Source organism: Amborella trichopoda, chromosome 3 (genome assembly GCF_054954075.1).
Source record: "Amborella trichopoda isolate Santa Cruz 75 chromosome 3, AtrichopodaSantaCruz75HAP2 v2.0, whole genome shotgun sequence".
NCBI lineage: Eukaryota > Viridiplantae > Streptophyta > Magnoliopsida > Amborellales > Amborellaceae > Amborella > Amborella trichopoda.
The window spans coordinates 1761926-1780069 of record NC_142338.1 but is presented as its reverse complement, the minus strand read 5'-3'; the positions used below and the strand labels follow the sequence as shown (position 1 = coordinate 1780069).

Sequence of the window (18144 nt, the reverse complement as noted above, 5' to 3'; positions counted from 1 at the left end):
TTTTAAAAATCTGAATTGGGCGCTGAATTGCTAGAGATATGATTCTGATGCGCTGTCCAACTTAGGCAATTCCTGAGTTGGATGGCACTATATATTACAAAAGGGAAAAAAAAAAAAAAAAAAGAAGTCGAAAACCAGGGGAATCAGCACAAATCTGTATCTGTCAAACCAGAATCAACCACCCACTGTCTTGATCAGAATCGGGCTCCTAATCATCATGTTTCGATCTCTGCTACCTTAGCTCTAGTACATAATCCATAAACAAGACCCCAATCCGTAAAATTTGTTCATAAAATGGGAACTTAGTTTTTATGCGAACTTTTAATCTTCTTAACTGAAGTGACTTAGAAAATGTGCTTCTATTTAAGAGATGATAATAACTCGCTCCTGCGGGAGCATATACTGTACACCTACTCCCTCGAGCAAAAGACTCACCTGAGATCTGATATTTTGGGAACCACCTAAAAATCACTAGAAGATTATTTTCCTTTTTTTTGGTCTTTCTTTTTTTGGTGGTGTGATGGGCGGAGGGGTGGGAATTGTTAACAGTGGGAATACCTCCTAGGACGTTACCTCCTGATCCCTTTATCATCACTAGATGACTATTTTCTAAAGAGAGAACTTTAATTTTAAGTTGTGCAATACTTAGATCTCACTTCAGTCTCCAGTTTGCTAGTGGTAGCATGTTCAGGACAAAGTTACATGAACTTTTCAGCTGAACTATGGGTGTTAACAGTTACAACTGAATTTTTACTGGAAACTGCTGAAATGTAGAGTGAAACAATGGCCATATTTCTTGCCTTTTTTTCTCATTACCTAGTAGGACTTGGGATTAGACATAGAAGCAGTGCTTAAAAACTCCACATGTCCGAGTCATTTGGAATTGTCACTTCTGGATGGGCTAGACCCATATGATCCAAGTCTGTCAGAGTTTAACCAAAGTCTATTCAAGTCTTCAAAATATCCAATGAATATTTTTGCAAGAAATATGGTTTATGTACGACAGGAGTCGAACCAACTTGGGAATGGCCTGAGTGGGCTCAGTCCCTGCCCTGTTCGAAGCCTAGTTCTGTGTTTCTGAAAAATGCATAGAAGAAAAGAAGAATATTCAGGTAGAGGAAAAAACCATTCTGACTAGAAAATGATGTGTCCCCTTAGCCGTTGGATTTGGTGGTGTGAAGTGCAATTTGAGTCCTCTGTTCATCCTTGTGGAAACAGATCCGATGCGAAAGGTACATCTGTTTTTTGTTGTTGTTTGTATAAGGCTGAGGTCTTAAACAATCAAAGTAAGGTGCACATTCAAATAGTTTTGAATGATGTTGTTTCAGTACTGAAAATATTCGTGACAGCCTCAAAATTTATTTTCATATCTAATTATATGCTGGCATGGAACATTTTTCCCTTTCACTTGCTCGAGTGAAACTTCTAATTTGGCTCGTTGGCGGCTCTCCCATCGCCTGTCTTATTTACATCCTCAAATTTTTAAATATGCAAATCCCTTATGGAAAAGTTTATATAAGGATGGTACCTTATAATGTAGAACTACGGATGCCCTTCAAAAATCCATCGGAAAATGTAGATTTAATGTTGAAAAACCCTTTGATTGATCATCTCAACATTGAGATGTATGATTATGAAAAATAAAAAGATTTTAAGTCTCAAAAATAGTGCATTTTACAGCATATTTCATTTTCAATATTTTCATATGTTTATAGATCTACTTGTTTTTAACCATTTTTAAAATTTAAAATTTTATAATTAGATATAAAAATAGATTTTGAGATAATCCTAAGAACATTTTACATCAAAATTATATATCATGATAAAATTTGAAGGTGCACTTTACCTCTACACTTATGGATGCATCCCTATGCCAACTGCACCTATCTCTTATTCCTGGCTATCAACCTCAAAAGAAAATAAAAATTAGACACAAACAAACTTATATAAAGCTAAAAATAGATCGTCGTCATTTGAGCCTTGTGTCAACTATTTGAGATATAAAGCTGAAAAATAATGACTTAAAAAGAAATCAAGCTGAAAATGATAGCATCTTGATATTCACTTTGAGCTTCAAGCTCAATATCATGCGCCTTTTTAATTACTCATCTAATGATTTTTGAAGTGAATAAAAAATTCAGGGATGGTTTATAAAGAAACCATTTATCTATTTTATATGGAGGTCTCAATGATTCTTGTCTTTTAAATTTCAAAATGAGCGGTTATAATAATGTCTTAAATAGACACAAAGCTCCAAAAACAAAAATGTTAGACTTTGTGATTTATTCTAATTCATCTAATTTAATATCTAATAAGTGGGAATAATTGTGATTTTTATGTACAAAAGATAAATGATCTCTCTCAAAAATTTATGAAGAATTCTTTTGATTGCTTTTTGTTTCGGAGAGAATTTGTAACTTGCTCCGTCTACGTGACGCTATCTGCCCTTTAAACTCAAAAAGCAATGAATGCATGGGTAGGATATTTTTAAGGTTCTTTTCAAGTGTATTTGCTATCTCCATCCTTAAAAGGGAGAGAGATTTGCTATTGCCACCCTTCAAAACAAGAGAGAGAGTGTGTTCGATAGAGAATGGGAAAGAGAGATGCTCAATGGAGAGAATTTTCAATAGAGAATGAGAATGAAAATGAAGCATCGACTTCTAACCTAGGAAGGATAACGTTCATTGAGGTCACTCAAATGTGCTACTCAAGTCAATGTTCCCAAAAAAAAAAAAAGAAAAAAAAGTGTGGCATTCAAGTTTTTTTTTTTTTTGTTGCTTTGTCCCTTCGTAACAACTGAGAGCGAGAGAGAGAGAGAGAGAGAGAGAGAGAGAGAGAGAGAGTGTTCAATGGGGAATTGGAATGAAGCATCAACTTCTTGCCTACCTTTTCTAACAAGTAGGAGGAAGAGAGTTTTTTTTTTTTTTTAGTTTTTTTTATTATCAAGTGAGCCATTAACCAATTAATCTAGATTTGATGTCTCAGAGTATTTTTTTTTAATTATTTTTTTTACTAGCTATATGAATATGAAATTTGGTACTTGCTATCATCTCAATGGGGTGTATGTAAATAAAATATTAAAAAATACTTTTGATAAAATACAATGGTCAAAATATCTTTGAAACGTTTAGGGATATTTTAGTTATTATATATATATATATATATATATGGAAAATGCTTTTCAACGCCTATAGGTGAAAAATGAATAGTGATTTCGTTTATTTTCATCACCGTCCAATCATTGCGCGGTCACGATTGTCCGGTAGTGTTTTATTTATTATTATTTTTCTACAAATAGGAATGAATTGCACATCTTATTGAGGTGTATCTAATAAAAATATAAAAACAGTTATCCGTAAAAAATAAATTGACCAAAATACCCACAAAACTTTTTAAGGGTTTTTGGTCAAAATTTTTCATGTAAAATATGTTTTTTATAATTTTTGAAGATTCCCTTATTTTTGATGAATACACGCTCCAAATTTCAGATCATTTCGATTTGTATAAGAAAAATAAAAAATGAAACACTACCGGACAATCGTGACGGCACGATGAACTTTGGACGGTGATGGGGGTAGACGAAATCGCTGTTCATTTTCGTCTATAGGTGTTGCGTAGTGTTTCCCTATACATATATGGTATGGTTTGTATAGAGCTGAGGCTCTAAACAATCAAATTTGAGCCCACCTTCAATTAGTGTCGAAAAATATAATTTCAATACCAGAAAGTGTTGTGATAACCTTAAATTATATTTTCATCTTTAGTTATAAAATTTAAAGTTTAAAAAATAGTTAGATCGAGCAGATCTATAAAAATCTTGAAAATTGATGGTAAAAAAATGTGTTACAAGGTGTACTATTTTCAAAACTTGAAATCTATTTTTTTCTAATGTCCATGCATTTTGATGTTGATATGATCAATTTGATGATATTTGGACATCAAATAGTCTCTTCTAGTGAAAGGAATAACAGAAATGCCAATAACAAACCACGATGTGTGTGTGATTACCTATTTTTATACTGAATACAAGTTTAAACTGCATTAGATTACATATCAGATGTATACAGAAAGATTACAAAATCATTTGTATATAAGCAAACAGATCTTACATGAACAAATACGTACAGCTTACAAAGACAATAACTGGAGAATAACTTCCAGCTGTAAGGACAGTTTGATGGGAGTTTATGGAAGTTACAGTCACACATTTACATAAACTGCCATCATACTGTCCTCACAGTTGGAAGTTATTCTCCAGTTATTGTCTTTGTAAGCTGTAAATATTTGTTCATGTAAGATCTGTTTGCTTATATACCAATGATTTTGTAATCTTTCTGTTTACATCTGATATGTAATCTAATGCAGTTTAAACTTGTATTCAGTATAAAAATAGGTAATCACACACACACATCGTGGTTTGTTATTGACATTTATGTTATTCCTTTCATCATAATAATCTTAGTTTGCCTCAATTATATTCGTATATTACATTAATTAGTTAAATATAATAGTATGCTCTTTGCTTATCTCTTATAAAATACATGGCTTAAAAATCACTGTAGATCTTGGCGCGTTTTGGTATCAGTTTTAAAAAGCATACTATTACAAACACCAATGGAAATTAAAATACAAGGCTTAATTCAGTTCCGTTTACCTATTTTCGAAAGATTCCCCAACTGGTTTAAAAATTAGTTCTTAGTCTGGGGATCAACTACTGCAATTTTACCTCCTGCTTTCCAAAAAGTGCAGGAACAATTTGTGATATTCAATAATAGTGATAATAATATAGACAATCACTTATACTTTGTTGCACTGTACCAACTCCCATGGATCATGAAATGGGAATACTCAATCTCTGTCAATAATACAGCCGACCATACCTATATTCCATGACTAGGCAAAACCATTTTAGTTAAATGGTGGGACATCTTTAATATGGATCCCACAATCATAGTCCCCAAAAGAATACCTCCACAAAAACCCATATATAACCCAAGTCCAAGTGAACATAATACAGCCAATACTTCATTTGACTTCCCCACATATTTACGAAATATGCTCCAATCAAACCCAAATGCTTCCAAAGAAACCTTGGAACAACAAATGAAGGAAATCTTTGCAGAAGCAGGAAGAAAACCGATTGCATCGGATGAAACCGTACAATCCTCACCAACGCACAAAAATAAATATTTCCCACTGGAAGAAACAGACTCAGAAGAAGACGAAGACCCAGAAGAAGAAGACCCCAATGAATTCAGTCAAAGACCATAAAGATGCTACACCGAATACCGTACCAAGATGCTATACGTACCATATGTCATTCTCAAGCTAATGTATCAAGATACCCTCCGTACTAAACACTGTGGCTACCGACACATACGACAAAGCAGACACTGTGGCTGCCGACACATACGACAAACCCGGCACTGTGCTGCCGACATAAGACGACAAAAATATTACTGTTTAAGATGCTTCTTTAAGCATCTTTCTTTTTCTTTTTTGCTTTACGTCTCTTCTTCCCCCTTTTGGTCAAATCAACTCACTTTCCTCCTCTTCCTTCCTCGCTAAGCTACCTCAGCCTTCGCCTATATAAGGAAGCACCCTTCCTCATCTTAAGCAGGTCTCTCGGAGTTCTCTTCCCTCTCCGCTCTCTCCTACTCACAATCCTCTCTGCTTTATTCATCTCTCTATCTCCCTACTCTCTTGGTCTCAAGACCACGACTACCATATTACTCCACTCTACAGCAGCTGTCCTGACCTCACAGCTTGAACCTATTCCATGCTATCCAGGTTTTTTCCTATCTTTTTGATGCTCCAAAACCAGGTTCTCTCTTATCCTCTTATTTTATATTTTTCTGTATAAATGCGTGACTGTAACTTCCATAAACTCCCATCATACTGTCCTCACGGCTGGAAGTTATTCTCCAGTTATTGTCTTTGTGCTGTAAGTATTTGTTCATGTAAGATTTGTTTGCTTATATACAAATGATTTTGTAATCTTTCTGTATACATCTGATATGTAATTTAATGCAGTTTAAACTTGTATTCAGTATAAAAATAGGTAATCACACACACACATCGTGGTTTGTTATTGACATTTCTGTTATTCCTTTCATCATAATAATCTTATTTTGCCTCAATTATATATATATATATATATATATATATATATATATATATATATATATATCGGTGTGAGTTCAAGAGAGGATCGGATGTCCAAATTTTGGTGTCAAAATGTTTTGTATAAAACAAATTAAAAATAAAATACTATATAGGGTAACATTGTGATTGGGGTCGTCTAAGCCATCCATTTAGAATGGATGGTTGGATAAGGGAAGTATAGAAGTTTTATGGGGTAGAGGAAGTGTAGAAAGCTTGCCTCTTTTTTTGGGTAAGTAGAGAGAGAGAGAGAGAGTTCAATACATAATTGTAATGAAGGCATCAACTTCTTGCCTACCCTTCGTAACAAAGAGAGAGAGAGTTCAATAAGGAATTGGAATGAATTATCTACTGGCAAATCGGGATTATCCAAATCCGTATTTAATGTGGCGACCAATCTACAATAATGATTCTAACACCCAAATAAAATATCCAAGAACAATAATGTGTGAAATATATTTGAGAAAAAACATAAAAACTAATAAAACTAGTTAAAGGAGAAACCATCAAACTACAACACAAGTAAAAGTAGAATGAATAAATATGTTTATGTGGTTTACCCAAAATGACTTAACATCTACGGGAATTGACAAAGGTACATTCATTATCAATGGAAGAAATCCACAAGTTCGGAGTTGTATAGAGATTACCTCATATAATGGGAAAAAAAGTTCAAATAGAAATTTCCTACAACAATACCACCATTAATTGAATCATCTCTTCATCACCGTCAACGTAGAACTGGCCCAATACAAAGCCACAATTGTACAAGGATTTGTATAAAAACCCTCAATTTAAGTCCCTAAAAGTTCTCTACCTTTTTATAGGTTTCCATAAAAGGCCTATTTTCTGTGACCAAAATACCTTTCATAAAAGATGAAATATTATATGGGAGTGATTTTGGCATCACCTCCCAACAATCTCCACCTTGATGTAGCCAACAGCTAACCATATCCTTTTTTTTTTTTTTTGAAAGAACCTACATAAACCAATTCCACAAGCTCTCTAACCTAATAACCGCCATGAGCATGTCTTGCTCATCTTCTTTGATATTTGTTCTTCTTACGCAAATTCTACCTTCTTCAATACCTTCATCCTTGATTTCGTGAGACTATCTTGCCTTCACACTTGCCCTATGTGAATCATTTTCTACACACTTACAAGCACAATCGATGCTTGATCTCATATCATCGAGATCCCTTTCATAAGTCCTTCCCACAAAGCCTTGTTTATGTTCAAAACCTTGGCAGTACCTGCCCATACTTTTTAAATTCTTCAGTACCCATTTCACTTCATTCCAACAATTTCTTCTTAGGCTAAACACAAGCCAATCAATGAACTATTAAACAAGTGAAATGACAAATTTTATAGAAATCATGGCAATAATAATAACTAGTACTAGAGTAGCATTCTACACTATAATCACATTGACCATTCATTCACCAAATATTTAACATTGACTCAAAAGAAATTCATGTGATGTTTCCAGCTTCACATCCCTTTGTGAAAGTTTCAAATCTTCAATTTATCTACCTTGCCAAATATCTTTATCAAGACCATGCTTTGTACTATCAAGATCTTCCATTGCCAAATCATGTACCCCCTTTGAACTTCATCTTTTTCTATAACCAAATTTACCATTTTACTTACAATTGTGCTCTCTAATAATTTATACAAGTTTTCTTCTCGGACTGTCTTCATCATAACTAGAGCCCCATTTGAAATTTTGAGCACTCCGCCTTACTCAGTAAATTTGTAGCTTTTTATATCTAGAGAATAAAGTGAAATCAAACTCTTATAAAAATCTGGTACATGCCTCACATTTTCAAGTGTTGGAACCATTCAATCGTGCATCTTTATGCGAATCGTGTCCATTCCAATCATCTTACTCATTGAATTATTCCTCATTCATGCTAAACCGCTATCACATGACTCTTATGCATCAAACCACGATTTATGTGAGCACCTATGATGTGTCGCTCTATTATCAAGAATCTAACTTTGATTATACATGGGATTACATCCCACCATCAATAGCTCTTTTTCAATGTAATCGGATGTTGATTTTTCAACTTGGTTAGCTTCATTGTTGGCCTCACATTGCCCTTCCATTCCCTAATTGTACAATTTGAAGAACTTTGCCTCTTTCTTTGCCAACAAAATTTTTTTTTTTTTATGGCAAAGGATGCCACAAAACCAACAACATTTGTCATATGACCTCCTTAACTTTGATCGGTTATTTGAGGAATGTCTTGATGAACTAATCGTTCATCCAACCAGCCTCTTGCCATAAGGACATCCATCCTGGAACTCATCGATGCTTTCTTTCGATATTTATTGGTAAGAAGGGCACTCCAAATCGAGCCCAAATTAAGAGAATCTTCTTTACTACAGCTCAATGTACTAACAAGGATATCATATGATTCTTACACAGTAGAAAGTAAGGTAACCGTTTTACATTCATCATCCATTCTCACACCAATACTTTCAAGTTGACAAATGATATTATTAAATTCATCGAAGTGTTTTGACACTTTTGTACCCTCTTTCATTATCAAGGAATATAAATTTTTTTAAAAAAAATTAGGATTGTGAGAAATTTTTGTATACAAACTTTCTAATTTTTCCTACAAATCTTTTGTCGTATTTTCTTTAATAATATTAAATAACATTTCATTAGCCAAACAAAAGCGAATAGTGGCCCATGCCTTCATATCAAGTTTCTCTCAATCATCATCGGTCATATTTACCGGTTTTTTATCTTTTCCAAGTAATGCCTTATGTTGCCCTTGATGCACCAATAAATCTTGTATTTTTAATTTCTAAATTTCAAAATCATCATTCTCATTAAACTTATACCACTTGTTCAAATCGAGAGTCCAAATCCCTACTTAATGTGGTGAACACCCCATAACAATGATTCCACATGCAAATAAAATACCCAAGAAAGAACAAAAATGTGTGCAATACATTTGAGAAAAAATATAGAAACTAGAGAAACACATAAAATGGAAAATCATCATACTACAACACAAGTAAAAGTAGAAGGCACACACATATTTATGCGGTTCATCCAAAATGGACTACATCCACGATCAAGAGGCAAATATGTATTCACTATCAACGAAGAAATCTATAATTTTAGAGATTTGTAGAGATGACCTCATACAATGACAAAAAAAACTCAAATGAAAAATTCCTACCACAACATCACCATCAATTGACTACTCTCTACATTACTGTCCACTAAAACCATCAGCGCAAAGAAATGATGATGAAAAACCGGCCCAATACGAGACCACAATGGAGCTAATATTTGTACAAAAACCCCCCATTACAATCCCTAGACTTCTTGATACTTTTTCTTTTTATTTTCTCTCTTTTGTGGCCCTCCTCATCAAAAAATAAAAATAAAAAAACTTTATGATTAAAATACCTTATATAAAAAAAAAAAAATACCATATGAGAGTGATTTTGACTTCACGTCCCAATAATATATGGGCCTCATTTTGACATCACAAGTTCAACCTCGCTTTTACGAAGGATAAAGCTGATTGATTGTCACATGCTCACATCCCAACAACGTCCACTTCTCTTGTACGAAGGATAAAGCTCATTGGATTCACTGAAATATGGTAAACAAGTTTGTTTGTCACTTGCTCCCTTCCTCTGTAACAACGACAGTGAGAGAGCTCATTGGGTTTGTGGTATTCCAGTTTGTCACCACGTCCCTCCCTTCACAGAGGGAGTGATTTGCCAATGTTACCCGTCATAAGGAGCAAGAGAACTTTACTCATTATTACTAGTAAAGCGATTTTTAAGCGGACCTCAATCAATTGGAAAAAAATTATGATGATGAATTCCTTTGCTAATACTCTAGCGTTCCTCACTACTACTCAAGCGAAACAGAGAATTTTCCTCCCCACCCTAAACCCTTCATAATTTTTCTCTCTTCAAAGTAAAAGTTGTTCATAGTAACGATAAGTCCCAATTACTACTCGAGAGAGAGTTCAATAGAGAGAGACTGTTCAATAGGGAATGGGAATGAGGCATCAACTACTCTCCTAGGAAGGACAGCTCATTGGGTCTAGGGTGTCATCGGGATGGGTCGGGTCCGACCTGACCTGAACTTGAACCCTAACATGGACCCGAAAAAACAAGTTGGGACCTAAACCCAGACCTGAAGTAATTGGACTTGGATCCATACCCCAGTAAATCTGGAACCGAATCCGATCCAAAAATAATAATCTATTTAAATATATTTAAATGTTATGTTAGATATATATATATATTTGGCTTGAGCCCTTTAAGTGGGCATAAGATACCAAACTGACTTCGGATATCTAGGGTTCCACATTTGGGTTAAAGGTTTTCTAGGGTTTCACATTTGGATTAAGGGCAATTTGGATATGATTAAAAAAAAAAATTGGGTGGAGGTAACTAGTGAGAGAAATCTTAGATGGTAATTGTTCCAAGGATGTGGTTTGTAAATGATCAAAGTAAGTAAAGCGCACCTTCTGTCGAAAGATATTTTAGTATTGGAAATATTTGTGATGGCCTGAAAATTTATTGCCATCTCTTATATAAGATTTAAAGCTCCAAAAATAGCGTTAATCATGCATATCTATAAACAAACTTGAAAATCTTAAAATTGACAATCCCAAAAATGTATTAAAAGATGCACTATTTTTTTACTAGAAATCTATTTTTTCTCATGTCCATATATCTTGAGGTCAACATGTTCAATTTGAAGATTTTTTAGCATCGAAGCAACCTCTTCTACTGAATTTATGAGGTGCACCTTAATTTGATTGTTTATAGCCTCATCTTTATATAAACTTTTCCCATTGTTCTAATGCTAGATAGTTTGATTTTTGTGTTTTGGGGGGGGGGGCGGGGGGAGTCAGTGGGGAAGGAGCCCGCCCCTACCCTTTCTTTTATTAATAATGAAAAGAAAGTGCAACTCATAAGTTTATAATTTTAGAATAGGGCAGTTGTGCTACATCCTGAAGTAATGCAATAAAAAGAAAATCCAACAATCTATATCGTCAAACAATGGCATATGAGAAAGCCGTGACTTTCTTGACAAAAATAGTTTGATTTTAAACACCTTAATAATTTTCCAGGCTCTTTAGGAGAGACCCATAAACCCACCAAATTTTCACAAATGAAACACAATATCCAGCTCAAAAGGTTAAGAGTACAAAAGTAAAATCAGTTTAAGGGAGAAACCGGTCATGTAGTGAGAAAGACCCTTTCAGTTGGATTGGCTCCATTAGTATGGGAATGTATATTGGGGGTGCGGTTTTTGTTTTGCATGTGCTGTAGCTCTATCAAAGTAAATAAAGCCTCACTCTATAACTCATTCAAAATTACAATTCAAGTATTGAAAAACCTTTACATCGATCATCTCGACTTGAATATTATAGATGTGAAAAAAAAAATTAGGATTTCAAATTGTAAAACATAGTGCATATTGTAATAATTTTTTTAGACCATCCATTTCGCCCTAAAAATAAATGTTCACAGATCCACAAAGCTTGTAATATTTATTTGTGTCAAATTTTATTATTGATGTTGAAAATTGATTTTAGAGCCATCTTAGACATTTTCTTTATCGAAAGTGCTTTCCGAGCAAAGATTTATAGTGAAGCTTTATTTTGCTTTCATAGAGCCTAGGCCTTATGAAAAGCTCATCCAGTACTTAATCGTATTTGACGGCACCAGTTATGGTTCCGTTTAATTCTCGAATTGGGCGCCCTTGACGCTCGTTGGGATCTAACAAGCAACTCAGACACTTACTGAACTTTACCATCAAAATAGGTACATGGAACTTTTCTCTCTCTCACTCTCACAATCAATCAGATCAATACAAAAAATTCAGGTCACAATTCTCTCTTTCTCTCTCAATCAAATTAATACAAAATTCAGGTCATAATTCTTTCTCTCAATCTCTTGGGTAGAACCACTGCTTTAAAACCCGGATCGACAGGGCTAACCGACCGTCCAGGAAATTGGTTTGGATCAACGATCCGATTAATTCTCCCAAGTGAGAATCAGTCAATAAAAAAAATTGAAAAAAATAAAAATTATAAAAATATAAATTGTGGGAACTGAGTAATTCGGATCTCTTGGTTTTGTGACCGAATCAGCCGATTCCCTCAACAAGTCGAACAATTATGTGAGAATCGACCCGATTCTCAGTTCCAATCAAGAAATGGGTCGGTTCCCACCAATGCAAATTCTGGATCACATGATTCGGATTCAGATTGATATTTTGTGAAAATGTCCTATAGAGCCCTACCTATGAGAGTACTTTTAGAGAATGTTATCAAAATTATATTGGGCATCGAATTAGTGAAGGGTGTAGTCGTGTTAAAATTAATCAAGCCATTAGTCAAATAAGTTAGATTATATTTCAAGAATAAAAAAAATGGAAAAGTATAAATACCCCTTAAAATAAACTTTCTAGACATCCTACTCCCAAATCTTTTTTGTATCCCACCATAAACTTTAATATTGTTTTTATTTATATTTACACCTCAAGTAGAAAAATCAATAGATCTAAGGGAAAAATACCTTTACTCTCTCTCTTCTCTATTTTTGGGTCACCTGACTCTAACTCACTCTTTGCCAACACTCTCTCCCTGCCAAAGTAAAAATCCATTTCACTCTCTCTTAATCTCTCTCTCTCTCTCTCATTCTCTCTATCATACTCTCTCTCATTCTCTCTATCATACTCTCTCTGAGTTCCAGTAATGTAACTTGTAATGTAGTTCGGCACAACACACAAGGTGCCGAACCATATTGAATTCCAGTAAGCTTTTCTTAGGCTTGTAAAGCGGTTTGACACCGAAATTTTTTGCGCTTCAACACATTTTTTTGTGCCGGACCGCAAAAAAGTTTCGATCCAGCACAATGCATGTCGGACTACATTACCAGCCTTACCCCAAATTATAACCGGTGTCGGATTGCAAAAATCTTAGTCCATAGTTAGAGAGAAAAAGACAAAGATGGAGAGGAAGAGAGAGAGAAGAAAGAGAAAGGTAGAGAGAATGAGAGAGAGAAGAAAAAAAAAATGAGAGATAGAAAGAGAGAAATGAGTTTTTACTTTGGGCTAGAGAGTGTTGGCAAATAGAGAGAGAGAGAGAGTCACATGACGCCAAAATAGAGGGGAAGAGAAAGTAAGAGCATTTTTGTTATAAATCTAGGGACTTTTTGACTCGGCAGGTTAATATAAGAAGGGTGCAATTTGCATACGGACACATCCGTAGGTGTAGAGGTAAGGTGCACCTTCAAAATTTATCATGGTATATAATTTGGATGTAAAATGTTCTTAGGATTATCTCAAAATCTATTTTTATATTTAATTATAAAATATTAAATTTAAAAAATGGTTAAAATCAAGTAGATTTATAAACATATGAAAATCTTGAGGACCGTGTAGATAATATATTGTAAAATGCACTATTTCTAAGGCTTAAAATCTTTTCATTTTTCATAATCATACATCTCAATGTCGAGATGATCAATCAAAGAATTTTTCAACATTAAAACTACCTTTTTCGATAGATTTTTGAGGGGCATCCGTAGTTCTACATTGTAAGATAGCATCTTTATATAAACTTTTCCATATAAAAAAAACAATATTGGGGTTTAAGGGTACAAAAAGTTTTGAGGTGTAAGATATTTTAAAAGTTGAATTTAGGGATATTTATCATTTTTTTTAAAAAAATAGAGCTAATTGCTCAAATTTTTTCAGCCAATCTAACTAGTAAAAAACTAGTCAATTTGAGCGCCCATAATAGATCAAAAACCATGTTTTCAAGCAAATCTTCATCTTATTTGTTTTTGGCTTGTCTTACCAGAAGAACGAAGGCATCTGTTGATCACTTGGGTGGGGCTTTATAAATAACCATAGGTGGTGCTCGATTATAAATAACCATGCTTATCGAGAGTTAGTCTGGCCTCGATAAACATGGTGTTCTTAGAGTCCTAATTTTGGGATGCAGCCTTCTTATGTTAACAACTAACCTAAAAAAAAAAAAAATCATTACATTGACTCCAATTTCGAACAGTCATATCTAAAAGATCAATGCTTTTAGGAACTCAAAATACGCTCATATGGTGACTCTACCTTCTTGAGTGCAAAATTGAAAGGAAAATTGTTTTATGCGGGTTGAACTGCATTTCTACACTATAAAGTCCAGAGGTATAAAGAATCCATCTTAAAGTTGGATGCAAATAAAAGGTGTATCTAAAAACAAGAATCCATCTTAAAGTTGGATGTATCTAAAAACAAGCGTAAATAAGAGTCCAAATGTTTTTTTAATATAAGTATTATTTCTAGTTTTTATTATTATTATGTTTTTCATATCCATGATTTTCATCTTAAAAAGATTATATATTATCAAAAAATTAGGATCAAACTATATCTAAAAAATATATTTATCGTCTAGCATAGAAACCGGGTCCAAATTGAACACTTAAAATAGCAAATAGCAAGTATACACTCTATGATCAAACTGATAGATACGACGGTGTTAATTGCTTGTCAGAACATTGTGCGGCGATTACATCGAACGGATAGGATTTCATATTTTCCCGTTCAACCATTCAGATTTCCCGAACCCTGGGCTCCTGTGCTTAAAACCTGCCTATAAATAGTCGATCAACAGGTGAAAATCAAAACACAGAACGTTTTTTTTTATGTTCTTTTTGGTTACATTTTCATTTTCCCTCTCTTTTTTTCGAGGGTTTGTGTGATAACCGTTCGAAAGGTCTTGGGCAGGGTTTTGAGTTCATCTCACTCTATCGCTCAAGGGTTAGGGTTTTCTGATAGAGCAAAGACAGTGAAGTCGAGAGAAAACCAGAACTCCAAGGTACGCATATGAATTCTTTGCTTAAAAATATTACAAGTTATCTTTGATTGTTTCCTGATATTTCGCAGTTTTCCTTTTTCCAGTTTAACTGTGAATGTGAGTGGAGTTTTTCATTCTCTTTGCACCTGTCACTGGTTCTCATCAGAATATATCAATTGATAATTCCTTGTTTTTTGTGATTCTGAATGGTTTGGGTTCGGTTTCAGCTTTGTCTATATTGAATTACTGCCTTTTTTTCATGTTATTTTTATGTTTATTTCTCTTTTTAGTTTGTTTAGTCTTAGATCTCTGTAAATGCCATTACAGATTGATAACTCCATTTACATTTCATAATAACCGTGAAATTAACTAATTCAGGTAATATATTGATTAGAGGAGTGGAGGTAGCAATTACCCAAAAAATAACTACAAATAATTGAGCACTGCAATTCTCATATATTTTTATGGAATTCTGCTGGTACTAACAGGCTAACTTCTCGTGATAATTTCGTTTATCTTTGTTCATTATCTGAATTATAAACTAGTTCATATTAGATTCGTTCTTAAACACTGAATTAAATATCAGAATGAAAAAATTATGTATCTCAGAGTAATGTTTTATTAGTTTTATTCATCTGGTTATTCCTTCTTTATGGTTTTCTTAGAAGAAGGTGTTATTTACATTTATCTGCTTATTTATACTTTTTTTGGAATAAATTTACCTTCCAGAATAGTTCAAATGAATAAATAAATTTACCTCCTAGAAATTGCATTTCTCCTAGGAATGCCTTTTTCCTAGACCTTTTTTCTCTAAATTATTAGAAGGAAAATGGTTTTACGGGGCTGCAACCTTATCAAAAATAGGTAAAGCCTCACCTCATAATTCATTGAAAACTGCAATTGAAAAACCTTTACATCATCCTCCCGGATTGAACATTATGTTTGAGAAAAATTTTAGGATTTAAAGCTCTAAAAATAATATATATTGGAATAAATTATTTAGGTCGTCCATTGCACCCTAGAGTTCATAGATGTGCAAGATTTGTACTATTTTTTAAGTTTCAAATTTTATTGTTGATGTTAGGAAATCGATTTATTTTGGTTACTGAGCCAACAAACATTTGAGGTAAAGCTTTATTTTGTTTTCGTAGAGCCTAGGACATACAGAAACTTCAACTGCGTTTTTACAATAAAAAATTCTGTCAAATCGGTTAATTTGAAATTTCAAGGACTGATCGTTCTATCAATACTCGTGGAGCTCTATACACCGTCAGTTCTTGCAATAGAACATTTATCAACTGCATGCGTCGTACGACTAGGATGGACGGTACGGATTGCTTCGATTTGACAAGGCAGCTGATATTTTGGAGATGAGGATTTAGACTGCTCTTTAAGTACTCAAGTGGCTGGACCCACACACGGACCAGAATTGTATGCGAGTTCCTGATTTGGACCTGCATTTCGAATCCCATATCTGAACTCAACGTCGGGTTCCCCCGAGTCTAATCGGGTCCATTGCGTGTGTATGGCTAGGAATTGAAACCCGGGTAAATTGTTTCAGTATAACACTGAAACAAATATTTTAAGCAGTATTGATTCGAGTTCTAATCCTGCGACCATCCCATTGGTTCCGGTAACCTGGAAGACCAAGCAATTTGATTCGATTTTCTTAAACACGAATTCTATCTAAACTTTGAACTTAAAACTCTCATGAGATTGCCCCATGTATAAACAAACACCTTTGATTGTTAGTTCTTGGATACTTGCAAAAAAATGTTTGTCAATTTTCAAAGGGTGTGGTTTATAATTTTGTATAAGGTGTCAACCTTAAACAATTAAATTGAAGTGTATCTCTAAATTTAGCTAATAGATGGCGCTAAAAACCTTATAACGGCCTTAATATTTATTTTTAACTTTAATTATGAAATTTGGAATGAAGAATAGTTTGGAACGAGCAGATCTATAAACACTTAAAAATAAAAAAAATAAACCAATCTAGATAATACTTTGCAAGACACGTCTAAAGAGAGATGAAAAAATAAAAGACTTTTTGACATCGGAGCGAGCTTATTTTTTGAGGTGCACTTCTACATTGTAAGATTTCACTCCTATGAACTTTTCTCGATGTTAATATTTTGCTGTCGGTATGGGAGAGAGAGGTAGAGAGAGATAGGGTGAGAGAAAGAGAGACATTTAGGGGGATTCTTTAATTTTGGAACATGGGATTTATTACACGTAGCTTTCGGGTAGGTTTATAAGCTTTATTTGTACCAATGGTTTAAAAAACGGATCGGTGATCGGGATCGGGCTTCCCATAAAAATCTATTCGGATCGGCGAATCGGCGATTCGGATCGGAAATCGGGTGAATCGGTCATAATAAAGCTTAAAAAAAATTCGAAAAAATTATTAAAATTCATTATAAATATTATTTTTTAGGAATTCAATAAAAAATGAGGGTACTCCATTAAGAATTTTCATGTTTTTGAATGAATATGCGAATACTGATATGTTCTTTCTCTGCATGAACCGCCATTCAGCATTTAATTTACAGTATTTCGTGCTCATCCCTACACTGTTGCTGTTGGGACTCGATATGTGAATAATATGGTTGGGATAGGGTGGCCTCCGAATCATCATCTCTCTCATTTTCTCTTTGAATAATATGGATTAAAAAAAAAAAAAAACAAATTTTCAAAAAAATCGATCATGGATTAAAAAAAAAATCACAAATTTTCAAAAAATTCTATCATGGATTACAAAAAAAAATTCGATCATGGATTAAAAAAAAAAAATCACAAATTTTCAAAAAATTCAATCATGGATTACATAAAATTCGATCATGGATTACATAAAATTCGATCATGGATTGCATAACATTCGATCATGGATTACAAAAAAAAACAAACAAAAAAAAACAAAAAATTCAATCGTGGATTACAAAAAAAGAAAAAAACAGTTTGATCATGGATTATAAAAAATTCAATCATGGATTACAAAAAACTCTATCATGGGTTACAAAAAAAGCAAAAAACAAAAAATTCAATCATGGATTACAAAAAAAAAACAAACATTTCGATCATGGATTACAAAAAAAAAACAAACATTTCGATCATGTATTAC

At 33.7% G+C, this 18144-nt stretch overlaps 1 protein-coding gene across 9 annotated transcripts in view; it reads left to right on the top strand.

The window, feature by feature from the left end:
- The first annotated feature begins 14854 nt into the window (after positions 1-14854).
- Positions 14855-18144, top strand: part of LOC18439716 (protein PIN-LIKES 3) — a 29722-nt gene continuing 26432 nt past the window's right edge. For all 9 annotated transcript variants that reach the window (XM_088862740.1, XM_088862743.1, XM_088862746.1 and 6 more), the window contains exon 1: positions 14855-15044. The gene's annotated coding sequence lies outside the window, so the exon portion shown is untranslated. The remainder of the gene's footprint in view (positions 15045-18144) is intronic.